At 37.6% G+C, this 10,330-nt stretch overlaps 1 pseudogene; it reads right to left on the bottom strand.

Annotated features, from left to right (window-relative positions):
- Positions 1–1,059: 1,059 nt before the first annotated feature.
- Positions 1,060–1,178, bottom strand: LOC131033416 (5S ribosomal RNA; annotated as a pseudogene).
- Positions 1,179–10,330: the final 9,152 nt, after the last annotated feature.

Raw genomic sequence — 10,330 nt, 5'->3', positions numbered from 1 at the left:
TATCTACAGACTGCTACAGAGGTTGGCAAAGAACGACGAGGAGTCTGCCTTATTTTAGCGCCTCCCAGATATCCTTGTTGCAGATATTATCCGAACGATAACTCCCAAATGGGCCGGTGAGTGGAACATTCGAATGGGAAGAAATTATATCAATGACAATATGTACACTCTCCACATAAAAGATGTGATGTTGTTTGCCAGATTGTCGACTCCAGTGATGGTGACTTTGTATAGGTGACTATGGCCAGTGTATTTTGCCCTTAGGTACTGGCCAGTCACTCTCCCTTGGATTCACATAATGTGTGCTGACAGACCCCATTAGAGACATGGACGGTCCTTGGTGCCATACTCTGATGATAGTAACGAGGATGTCACAACATTCTTGTCATGGAACCTCCTTATTATGGACTACACCCGCATTTTCACGAGTTATGGTAGTCCTCGGCCAGCACCAAGGTTTGTGAGGATACAGAGTAGATTCCCAACAGAGAGGAGGTCCTCTCATTAAAATTGTATAACTGCTCCTATATGACTATGCTCTTTTTATAAAACAGTTCATTTCTATGGTTACATAGCCGATTTTTGTACGTCATTTGTCTCGATTGTTTACGATTTATATGTTTGTGTCGGTTATGTTTATAATTTATGTGTTTGTCTCTATACACTTTATATGTCTACAAACCAATACATGCTAATTTAAATCTAATAAATATAATCCTTTCTCTAAACATGTCATAGCGGGCGCGTCTATTCTGGCTCAAAAATGACAGTGCAGATTGACTAACACGCGTGGTGCAACCGAGTGCGCACTGGCCAAGGTGCACACCGATTTCACCTGGGTGCGCGCGCTGCACCTCAGGCGCACCGGGGTGCGCGATGCACGCACAACACCCGGGTTGCACCCTGGTGTGTGCTCAGGGCACCTCGGGTGCATGCTCGGTGTTGCCCCCACGTGTGCGGTAGTGCGGGCACCGCGCCTTGTCCCGTCCCCGATGAGAATGCAAACAGGCAAAAGGTTAATTCAAATAGAATTGCTACGCCCGATGAAAAAACTAAAAAAAAGTGCAACATTGGGACTTCCCAGGAGGTCACCCATCCCAGTATTACTCCGACCCAAGCGCACTTAATTGCGGAGTTCTGATGGGATTCAGTGCACTAACGCTGGTATGATCGCACCCATTATGAGCTTGTCACGGTGTGTACTTAGCAAACTGCGACCCACATGTGAATCCACCCTAGCCACCTAGCCCCATGGTGCGCACCCACCCCCGCTGAGGTGCACACCCTCCCTCACCAAGCGTGCCCCGTTTGCCAAGGGTGAACCCTGCCCGGGTGTGCGCCTGGCTCGGCCTACGTGCGTGCACCTATGGTGCGCTCCATGGACGGTCCTTGGTGCCATACTCCGATGATAGTATTGAGGATGTCACGACATTCTTTCCATGGAACCTCCTTATTATGGACTACACCTGCATTTTCATAGGTTATGGTAGTCCTCGGCTAACACCAAGGTTTGTGAGGATACAGAGTAGATTCCCAACGCAGAGGAGGTCCTCTCATTAAAATTGTATAACTGCTCCTATATGACTATGCTCTTTTTATAAAACGGTTCATTTCTATGGTTACATAGCCGATCTTTGTACGTCATTTGTCTCGATTGTTTACGATTTATATGTTTGTGTCGGTTATGTTTACAATTTATGTGTTTGTCTCTATACACTTTATATGTCTACAAACCAATACACTTTACATGCTAATTTAAATCTAATAAATATAATCCTTTCTCTAAACATGTCATAGCGGACGCGTCTATTCTGGTTCCAAAATGACAGTACAGATTGACTAACACGTGTGTTAGTCACGTGTTTTACACCATCAATTTTGCAATTAGCAGCTGCGATTGACTAACCTGTCACTAAGACTTTGTACAAAAGGTTCATTTTGGAGCCAGAATAGACACAGCCTGGCATAGAATTAAGTCTACTCTAAAAGGAATAGCATTGATTTCTGTAATAATACAATTTTGATATGCAAAGAAATTAAGATGTGAGATATGGAATGTAGATAATCTAATAAATATAATCCTTTCTCTAAACATGTCATATCATTAAGTCTACTCTAAAAGGAATAGCATTGATTTCCGTAATAATGCAATTTTGATATGCAATGAAATTAAGATGTGAGATATGGAATGCAAATGTGTAAATTGTGAACACTTGGATTGAAGACAATTTTCTCTCCTTCATGATGATGCAAGTATGTCAATGTTTCATTTAAGATAGATCAACAAGATTAATTAAGGAGGTTAGGTTTTAGAAATGCATTATTGTTACAATATAAACAATCCATTACATGTCATCAAAGGGAATGGGGCAAGATAATTGAAGACACCACTAGACTATGTATATAACACTAGCAAATAGTATAAAATAATTTCATAAGTGATTGACAAGGAAACTTAAAAATTGAACATAAATTACATATAGTAGAAATTATCGACAAAGTTGTCAAACATGGTAAATACAGTCCGCGAATCAGCGAAATCGACTAACACGGCGTGTTAGCCTATTTTGCCATTTCGTGGGGCAAAAGGAAATGGCGGATAGGCAGTCCGTGAATAAGTGAAAGATGTCGTGTTAGTCAATTTTGTTGATTTGCAAATTGTCTTTACCATGTCCTTTTACCCCATGAAACGGGGAAATAGGCTAACACATCGTGTTAGTCTATTTCATCATTTCGCAGGCCAAAAATGGTGGCCTGGCAGTCCGCAAATCAGCGAAATAGAATAACATGCCCTGTTAGTCTAATTTTTTGTGTCACTGTGTTGACTAACCTGTCACTAACATGTTGTACGAAAGGTCTTTTCGAGCTAGAAATCAACTAACATGGCATGTTAGTCATTTTCGACGTTTCGCGTGGCAAAAGGAAATGGTGGCCAGCCAGTCCACGTATCAGCGAAATAGACTAACACGTCGTGTTAGTCTATTTGTCTTAGTTGATTTTGCTGATTCGAGGACTGGCTGGCTGACATTTCCTTTTGCCACATGAAACGGAAAAATAGACTAACACGCCATGTTAGTCGATTTTTGCAATTAACGGTTGTGATTGACTAACCTATCACTAACATGTTGTACGGCAAAATCGACTAACATGGCGTGTTTGTCTATTTCACCGTGAGACAGCGACGTGGAATTGGCGGGCAGCCAGTTAGTGAAAATGACTAACACTTCACATATATATGAAGTGTTACTTTGAATTTGAGTTTCTTTGTTTACAGAATACAAGTATAACTAACCTGCGTGTTATACTCCACCTTATTCGTGTGCTAAAGCTTAAATAGTTAAATACTCATTGATCTATATTTAATATTTACGAAGAATAATACTCATTGTCCTTGATCTATATTTAATATTTACGAAGATGAATACTCATTGAGCTATCTGGATGGGATGCGTCTATTCTGTCTCGAAAACAACAGTATGAATTGACTAACACGCGTGTTAGTCACGCGTTTTACACCATCGATTTTGCAATAAATGGCTGCGATTGACTAACACACTGTACGAAAGGTCTATTTTGGAGCCAGAATAGCTTCTATCTTATGTAGTTGTGATTTAGTTTATCCATCATTTATAAATAAGCATTTTTCAGTCTTCAATAAGCAACTATTATAAGCAGGTGGAAGTTAAGAAAAATTGTCGTCATACAATTACTGGTTCTTTTAAATCCACTATATAAAAACCTTTAACCTACAGATTTAGGTTTCAGGTATAGATTAATGGATGTGTCTATTCTGGCTCCAAAACGAGAGTATGGATTGACTAACACGCATGTTAGTCACGCATTTTACACAGTTGATTTTTCAGTTAACGGTTGTGATTGACTAACTTGTCACTAACACGTTGTACGACATGTTTGTTTTGGAGGGTTGTGTCTATTCTGGCTCCAAAATGGACCTTGCGTACAATGTGTTAGCGACAAGTTAGTCAATCACAGTCGTTAATTGCAAAATTGATGGTGTAAAACGTGCGACTAACACACGTGTTAGTCAATCCATACTGTCATTTTGGAGCCAGAATAGATGCGTCCATTTTGGAGCTATAATAGTCGTGGCCTAGATTCACCTGCCTTGGTTCGCCAAGACTGATTCGGAAGTCATTGAGAGAAGTGTGAAAACCATTCATCATATAAGACGTGTAGAAAAGCCACATATAACCATTCAGAAAGCATGAAAAAGTGTACAAGAAACCAATCATTAACCATTGAAGTTGTTTAAGTGAAGTCAATCACATTTATTTTTTATTTTATTTTGAAAAGGTGGTGAGGCCACTTAATATATATATATATATATATATATATATATATATATACAACTGGTTCAAGAAGGGCTCCCGAAGAAAAGAACCAGAAAGAAAAACTTCGGTCAATCACATTTATTGAAAATAACCATTCATGAAGCATACAAAGTGTTTTCTTAAATGAAAGAATATGTCTGATTACAAATAATCTGCACCACTACTAACATTTTATTCAACAGGAGTCAGCAATATACATCTAGAAAACTTCTGTAACAGTACAAGCCTCTTATGGAGGTAGAGGTTGAGTATTTAAATGACTTTTGTTTCCCCTATTGGTCGGAGTAAGGGGAGGCAAATCATTCCCATCATCTTCATCGGTTACGGAGGTAGACACCTCTGCGTACCTCCGTTTCTAGTACTGAGCATGTTGTGCACAAACATCTAGCATGCCCTGCATCTGGCCACTTATGATTTTGTTGTTTTTAGCGCACACCTCACGTACTACATCTTGTCTCTAATTTGCCATCTACAAACTATGCACTTCTAGCTCAAGGTCCGTATTCTTATCGTCCAAGTCCATGACATTGTTATTGATTTCCATGCATTTCTTATTGAGTTCAGTGCATTTCTTATTGAGTTTAGTGCATCTCATTTTCACTTCAGTGAATCTCCATTCAAGATCAGAAACAATCCCCTTCAGCCTTTCATTTTCAGTGTGGGCCATTTTGACCTTCTACATTAGCAGTTCTACACGCATGGCATCAAACTTCATTGTGTCCATCCCATCATTCCAGTCTACAAAGGGCGATGGTGGTTGTCTTGCAGACTTTCCTAAACCATCGTCAGAGGTGAGAACATTAGGCATCCCATTCGCTTTTGAATTCGTAGCAAGCGTTCCATTCTGCGGAACAGATGTTTCGATGCCCTTTCTTGTTCTTGTCTGTGCTCTTCCCATTGCCATCCCTGTAAACAATGCCAAAAAGAAGTATTAGTAGACAGGTGGGCAAGACAACATGAAAAATGCAGGAAACAATAGTTTATGCCAACACGAAACGAACAGCTATCTGTTGCATTTTTTGCATGAATAACATTATGTACAATACAAAAGTTAACGTGTTCACTAAAGTTGACATGTTCACTAAAATGGGTACTTGGGTGGCAGGTTACTTGCCAATTGGGAATCCATGTTTTGGGAAGATAACTCCATCAGTCACCACTCCTCGTCCTGCATCCAACTTATTACACATTTGCCATGAAACTATAACGAAAGTCTAGTGTATTTTAATTGATTCTTTTTTTGTTATTTCTTTGTTGTTAATTCATTTCAGATTCAGTGTTCAAAAACAAACAATAACAATGGTATATTGAACTGTCGTAAGCTACAGTGGAAAGAGGACATGGTTCACATTTTCAATCAAACATTCTGCTTGATCTGTATACATAAAAGAGTTGCAGGAACCCTATTGCTATGCAATAACAAAACCTATGCATATGCAATATGTAAGAGACCTTGAACAAAACTTGAACAATAAATGACTATCATCGACTTTATTGTACCATCCACTATCATTATTAAAAATTTTGCGCACCAAAGACGAGTTTCTAAAGTTATTAAAGGGTAGTTGATGGTGCAGGATCACCATGAAACAGTCCAACAAATCAAGCCTTTATAGTTATGTTGCTTAAAATAGCAGGAAAGGTTGAAAATGAAGTATAATTCATTTAAAATGTAAATAATAATTGAGAGGGTTTAAACTATGGTAAGGTAAAAGCCATCTCAATATAACATCTCCAAATCCCATCTAAATAGTCTATCAAGACTGATCTTCCACCAAATTATCTCGCTCTAAATATTAGGAAAGAGGAATAACAACTATGATCAAAAAATATTATCGCCTTTGCTGTCTGGATTGCGCAATGGAGTTAACAGCACCGTAAAATGCTTTACGCTTCTTCTCATTCATATGCAACTTGGGGGGGTGATGCCAAGTGATCATAGCCTCTGACTTACCCATCTGATCATAGGGTCACGTTTAACATCCTCTTTATGTGGCTGGACACTTTCGCCAACTTTATCCTGCCACATACAAACGACATCATACGAGTGTTTCCTATTTCATTCCATTGGAATAAGTTAAACGATGGAATGAGAAGACGGAGGAAGGGATCTTTTCATCTTTGAAACTTATCGTGGGTGGGGAATAGACTAGGTCTTCAATAGGCCACACCACCTACGAGTTTAGGGAATCTAACAAGACATCAGTGAAAGGACCTAGGCAAGGCAACTGGGCATTTGCATCAATGACTTTGACGATGCGAACTTTAGCACAATGTTGTGGGACTGGAATAGTATGACACATTACACCCTTCCCTAGGCCATCAACAACACCTTCCCCAACCACTGCCCCATCAACTAGTAGGTGGACTTCAACTCCAACAGCAACAGCGTGAGCATCTTCATTGGCACACTCTTCTTTGTCTTTCACGGTTTCATGCATCAGTAGTGGACGCAATCTCTTAAATAAAATTCTTTATACATGTCCATCAAACATAGGCAAATCAATTCATGGCAATGCAATACAACAGTACCGAAATAGTTGTCTCTGTTTGTATTTTAGATATGTTGATATGGTTTTGTCATTGATGTCAACACCTATTAACACTTATCAACTCTGGTCAGCCTACTGGCACTTAGAGAATTGGTTATGTTCACCGGCAAGCAAGTGACTTATGCACAGTCACCGATATCTGGTTCACCAGCAGGATATATTGTTCACCGGCACTTGGAATGACATGGAAAATACTTGGTTATGTCGAAGACATTGTTTGGACACTTTGTCTTGAAGATTTGTTCGTTGGTATATTCATGGTTGCATATTTGTTGTTACCGGCAAATAGGTCCAGGATAAGCACTGGCAGGCTTATCTATTCTAGATCAGCATGACACGCTTTGGAGATGATTTATTATTGTTGTAAATGCATTAAGCCGACATGTTGAATTGGTTATTGCATCGGTCATTGATTTACTTGTAAATTTTTTTTATTGTAATATCTTTTGTAAAGCCTGATGCTCTGCAAAAAGGATTAGAAAATCTGTTTGATGGCAACACACACAAGAGCACAAGAAACAAACGTTAGTGTTAGCAACAAAAGATTATCCTAAACAGGCATATCAAGAGAGATATTAAGCATGAAATAGAAAGCATATAAACATAGAATGAAATAGCTAATCAAGATGCTCATAGTTGCTCCTCCCTTGTTCCTCTCCTCTCCAAGTCCCAAATGAGTGTAGCTCTCAGCTTTTAGCACTAGCCATGGATGCCATATGGAGATTCAAGATGGTTGAATATGATAAGCAAATACTATGCAAGAGTAGATAGTGATGCTATGAAAAAGCTCTATGCTAATGCCAGTATAACAACAATACTCTAAAATGCTTCTCTTTGCTTGAGGAGAAGGGTTCTATTTATAGAAGAAATGGGGAAATGAAGGGTTAAGATTGAATGGTTTAATCAAGGGCCAAGCTTGAAAGTTGGGGATCCATGTGCACAATTGGCACCAATAAAATGGTGACAAGTGTCAACATAGGATTGGGTTGAGAGAAGAGGTTGGAGGCATTAAAGGCCTGAGAAGACCTCATGGTTATCTAGAAGGTAAGGGTCAAGCCTAAATTAGGATTACCCATTGGATTAAGAGTTAATCCAAGGATAAACCTTTGTGCAAATGATTAAGAGATAATCATGGTCAAAGCATTAAAGGCTTGATGAGACCCTTGGGTTGGGTAGAGGTTGAGTCAAAACAAATGTTTTAACCATGTGGGAGGGTTTGAGGTAACCATTAATGGTTATTGGAGACTTTGGGGATTAAGTGGTTGAAGGTTGAAAGCTTTCAAAGGTTATCCAAGACTTTGAGGGTTAATTTGTTGAACACACAAAGCATTAATTGCTTTTCAAAGACTTTGGAGTCTTTGAGAAGTGACTCCAATTTGCTTAGGAATGTGACAATATTTAGGGGATGGATTAGGCTAATTAGGAAGGGTTTAGAAGAATCTAGAAGGGGTTTAGGCATACAAGTGGATTTTGTAGGAAAATGCAAGTGGGAGAAATTTTGGTATTTTCAATTAAAATAAAATCATTTATTTCAATTAAATGGTGTAAGTTGAATTTGGATAAATATTTAAATAAATATTAATTTATTTAAATGAGAAAAAGAAGATAAAGCATTTAAAATGCTTGAAGACTTTGAGGGAAACCATTAAAGGCTTGAAGACTTTAAGGAAAACCATTAAAGTCTTAAGAAGATTATAGAAGGAAGCCATCAAGTTTGAAGACTTTAAAGCCATCAAGTTTGACTACTTTAAGGGAAACCATTAAAGGTTTCAAGTGGGTGAGGATAAATAGGATTTTAAATAAATAATTTATTTAAAATAGTTGTGCAACTTGCTTTTGTAGGAAAATACAAGTGGGTGGAGGATAAAGGTGATTTAAATAAATTATTTATTTAAAATAATTGTGCAATTTGCATTTGTAGGAAAATGCAAGTGGGTGGAGGATAAAGGTGATTTAAATAAATTATTTATTTAAAATAATTGTGCAATTTGCTTTTGTAGGAAAATACAAGTGGGTGGAGGATAAAGGTGATTTAAATAAACTATTTATTTAAAATAATTGTGCAACTTGCATTTGTAGGAAAATACAAGTGGGTAGAGGATAAAGGTGATTTAAATAAATGTTAATTTATTTAAATGTGAGAGGTGGGATTTTGGGGGATTTAAATAAATATTAATTTATTTAAATGTGAGAGAAGATTTAATTAAACAAATATGATTTATTTATTTAATTAATGGTCTGAATTTGGTTAAGTGAATTAAATCAAATAAATTGAATAATTTATTTAATTAATAGGAGAAGAGGGTTAAGATGAATTAATTAAATATTAATTTAATTAATTCATTAATTGATGGTTAAATAATCAAATAAATACTAAGTATTCATTTAATTAAGTGGACAGATTTATGTGACTACATTTGCCCCTCTTTGAGACGGTGCGGTTTATCGCGTCGTTTCAAAGAAAGAAAAATAGGTGTGAAGAAATGCCCCATAAAATGTAAATTTAATGGGTGGTGGGGAGGGTGGGGGGGGTTCAATGTTAGATAGAAGAAATGGAGGACCTATTACATTCCTATGGAAGAAGAAGAAAATAGAGTATCCATTGTCATTACTATGTATGAATGATATGCAGCTATTTATGAATGTATGGATGGATGGAATGCAATGGAATGCAATATATACAGATGAGATGAGATGACGATCCATAGTGCTCTATTTTCATCATTGAGCTTTAAAATGTTGTAAGAAAATACAAGCAACTTGACATAAAGATTCAAGATGACCAAAGTCTTTCTTACATGGATTTTGATATAGCAAGTTAATACAAGCAACTTGATATAATGGATCAAGTTGACCTGAGTATTGCTTGCGGAACAGACAAGGATTATCTCCGTTCATGCATGACTTGGATCGTCCTCCTTGATCTTAGGCTGATCAGATCCTGAGACAAGTGCATACCGTACTAAGAAATAAAAACCTTTATCCAAATTGGATGAGGAGGAACCAAAGAATGAGCATTGTACCTGTAAACAAATAGTATATACATAAAGAATAAAAGAAGATGGATCCTTGGTAATGGTTCATGCTCATATGGTCGAGGTATACGCTGTAGTCAGCAAGCCGTAATGATCTATGACTGCATTTTGCATAAGATCATGTAGCTTGGTGAACTTCCCACGTAGACACCATTAGTACATGCCCCAGTACTTCATCAGAAATAATGCGCAAATGATACAAAACAATGCTGAAAGATCCCGATACAGATAAACAAACGATTGTACTCACAAATCAACCAAGTATTTGATAGCTTAACATAATTTTCTTGTCAAAGAAAATGTCATCTTGTCTTTGTTTTGGTAAGGAAGGATGCATCCTTGTTTAAAGACAGGTTTGGATTTGTTAATGTCGATTGTGTGGTTTGATTGG

The sequence above is a fragment of the Cryptomeria japonica genome, chromosome 7, assembly GCF_030272615.1.
Source record: "Cryptomeria japonica chromosome 7, Sugi_1.0, whole genome shotgun sequence".
NCBI lineage: Eukaryota > Viridiplantae > Streptophyta > Pinopsida > Cupressales > Cupressaceae > Cryptomeria > Cryptomeria japonica.
The sequence above is the reverse complement of the archived record's forward strand: the minus strand, read 5'-3'. Positions and strand labels throughout refer to the sequence as shown.